Raw genomic sequence first — 3,754 nt, 5'->3', positions numbered from 1 at the left:
TTTTCCAGGGAGTTACTGGAGGCATGCAGACTCTGTCTGCCACCTTAGTTCTATCTTTAAGAGCATATGAAGATTTTGAGGGTTCCGTTCAGGTTGCAAAAGCTCTGAAGCTGGGGAATGACACAGCTGGAGGGTTTGACCCTTTAGGCACAACTGCTCTCACTGAGCAAGGCAACAGTATTATGAGTAAGGTATACTGAATCAGACTTACAGGCAAACACACTGGACTAAATGAGCATTTACTATTTATTTCAGAAAGTGTGAGAATTCAGCTCCAAATTAGAAAAGGATCAGCTTTTTTTGCTGTTATTGTTTTGAACAGAAAATACAATATGTATAGGAGATACATAGGGAAGAAGCATCTCATTGCCATTCCACAGATTGATGAATTTTCAGTCATTACTGCAAACAGGTGCATATATAATGCTATATGCTGCTCAGAGAAGCTCCAATAGAGAAGTACTTCACAGAAATTAGTATGCCCTTCAGTGCAGCTCCCTGTGCCTTCAGAAGAAACAGGGCAGTGTTCAGCACCTGAAAGCATGACTTTCACTTCTACATGCTTATGCCAAATGCAGTTCTGATGTGCACCAGAAAAGCAAGTTTTCATATAGCACTGCCTGCAGCGTATTTACAGTAGAAGTTCTGATGCTGGAGCCCAAGTAGAACAACCTCTGAGCACAATCTGACACCCACATACATCCATATTCTTGGATTGCTTCTAGTATTCTCAGTTTTGTCACAGGTTGAAAACATGAAATAGCACTCAGCTGATACAGCTCTTTCAGAGGGATTGCTTTATGGCAGTAGCTCTGGATTTGGCTGAGCGGGTTGTCCTTTCCCTGCTCTCTTAGGAGCCTCACGAGCCCACTGACTCCAGAGAAACAACGCAGGAAATTGTTTGGATCGGTTTATTATTCTGTTTGTTTAGTTATGTGGGGCTCTCACTATCTCTGGCATACCAGAGCAGCCTAGCTTTGAGGACCATGCTGACGCTGCTTAGCAAATAGGTGAGTCAAGCTGTCTGTTCTGCACCCTCTTTTTTTTTTTTGTTGTTTGAAATGCATCTGAAAGAATCAAGACAAGGTGAAGTAGATGCTGTCCAGATTAGAAGCCCAATAGTTACTCATTAATAATGAGTTTTGAAAGCTAACGAACCAGCAAATCTATGAAAGCTTTGCTAGCAGGGTGCAATCAGTTTAGTGGGATTTAGAACCGGGCTGGTTGCAACATACATTGAAGGCAGCATTCCTGTAGGGGTGAGCAAAGAACTGAGCCTGAGCTGTAGGAGAAATGGGAATCCAGAAAACTTCCAGATGTGTGTTTTTACGTTGTTTGATTTCTACCCATCTTCCATTATTGTGGTCCAGATGGACTCAATCTGAATGAAGAGAGATCAGGGCCCACTATACCTTGTGTTGTGAAAATACTCTTACACTTCATGAATTTCAAGTCCCTGCAAACGCTGAGAAAAAAAATAGTAAAAAAAAAAGAATCCTTTTGAAAACCTTCCACTTCTAGGTACAGATAGAGAGCAGAATAAAAAACATTGCAAACATATGTACTTATATAAACCTCTCATGTAGCCACTTCATTGTTATTATATATCTTCTCCTGCCTCAACTCAAAGTCAAACTACCCAAAATATAGAAAAAGCACTAAATTCATTAAACAACTCTTGCTCTTGAGAACTCTTTTTGGAGCACCCTGATATGGTTGTATGTGCCCCTGTTCTTTCTAGGGGAGTTGAATTTGATGGTTCCTTCCAATTCAAATGGTTCTTTGATTCTATCATAGTGTTGATAGAGAACAGAACTATGGAGCTTAAGTGTAGACAATGGAGAAAACACTGCTGTTAATAATTCAAGGGGTAAGGGCAAAAGATTTTAAATTTGAGGCAGCCAATTTCTAAAATCAGACAAAAACTCTCTCTATATAAATATTTCCTCTTCACTACATGCATTGTGGAAATTAAACTCTGGAACTCAACTAGCATGGAGTATTTTAGAGGACAGTACTATCATTGGGTTTTCTGGTAGATTCAGAGGAGAGAACGAATTGTGGCTATTGAACACTAACGAATACTTCCAGCTGTACACTTCAGGTGTACACTTTAAAAAAGTTCTCATGCTGTTGGATGATGGAAACTGACACACTTTACCAGGAGATATTTTATCTTGTCTATCTGCATGGCTTTCTTAAGCTGTCACTGGTGGTCACTGTTGGAGGTGAGCTGCTGCTCAAAGCAACGCTTGGCCTCACCCATTACAGCATGGTTTTTTCATCATGTGGAAATGCATTTTTTAACTGGCCATTGGATATCTTCTCAAAACATTTTGCCAGGCTTTACAAGCTTGCAGTGAAACCTCTTCTTTCGGTGTTTAACAGCTCATGATGGTGAAGAAACCAGTTTGTGTGCAAGGAAACAGAAATAGGAACATCATGCACAGAAGTTGCGGACTAAGCTGAAGCCAGCTTACTCAAGGAATGCTGGAGAAAAAATATTTCCCATCTGTTTACATAGCTGGAATGTTTCCCCCACTTGTCAGCAGGTCAATACTTTTATCATGGCTGTTCAACAGAGCCAGGATGGAAAATCATGTTACCTTCAGGTGCCTCAAAGTACAACAAACACATGATAGAGCAGCTTTGCAGTTTATCAAAGAACAAGGCACTTGCTAATGCAGCAGGACATGTTCTGCTGTAGGCCCTGTCTGCTTGGCACTGTGGGAGCTATGTCCCTGTGTGTGTTTGTGCATTATGCAAACCTGGACAGAGTCAGTGGGAGCAGAGCACTGTGGATATCTGAGAGCTGCATGTCTGTTTCCCACCCATCTTAAAGACAGACTGAGAAGGAGAGCTTACTCCCAGAGGCATTGTCTAAACATAACCATGTTTAGGTCAGAGCCTTGGAACAGCAGACAAACCTAGTGATACCACCCAGGAGATGGGATAGCCTGAAAGCCCTGTACAGAGTGCAACAGAAATCAAGAAATATCTGAGCAAGGAGGAGCCCCACTCAGCTTCCAAAAATAATGCAGCACAAACCACAGCGTGCAAACTTGTGAAAGGTTTGTACAGACTGTATACAAGTTCACAGTAACTTGAAACTGGCGTTGTTTGTATTTGCAGGGGCATTTCTTAATCTCTTTTCCTTCACTCTCAGTTCATTGCAAAACACATTTTTAGAGTAGCTTTTGATTAAGGATGAGCAACAACGAAAAGTACATGCAAAGAGGATATCCAACATCCTTTTCAAGGATGTAACGCATTTCTGTTTGATAGCTCTTAATTATGCAACTGCTTGCATCTGATAAGACAGTGCATGTGCTTAGAGTGCACGTTCGTGCTGAATGCTTGATGGGATCACAGCCACGAGGCCCGACTTAGAGACTCTGAGGTGCCAGAGAACAAACACGTTCACCATACTAGTGTCAGCTAAATCAGAAAGTATCTTTGCATGGAATTAGTTCTTTCTGTCAAGCTGACAAGGATTTTGTAGAGAAAGCATTAGCAGCGTGAAGGCAGAGGATGGCTATGCAAAATCCTGTAGATTTCTAAGAATGTGATTCAGTTAATACCCGAGATGAGAATCAAGGGCCACCAGGCTGCAGTGTGTTCAGCCCCCTTCATTTGCAACCCAAGTGAGGCAGCTGGTGGGCTAATTGCTGTCTTTGGCTGGAAGAACGATTTGGAGCCTCTTGCAAACCTGTCCTCAAATTACAACCATTTTTATTGATTTCAGGCAGAGAAC

Source organism: Cyrtonyx montezumae, unplaced genomic scaffold (genome assembly GCF_038088225.1).
Source record: "Cyrtonyx montezumae isolate F1298 unplaced genomic scaffold, pur_monq_1.0 scaffold_34, whole genome shotgun sequence".
NCBI lineage: Eukaryota > Metazoa > Chordata > Aves > Galliformes > Odontophoridae > Cyrtonyx > Cyrtonyx montezumae.
Note: the sequence above shows the minus strand (reverse complement) of the source record.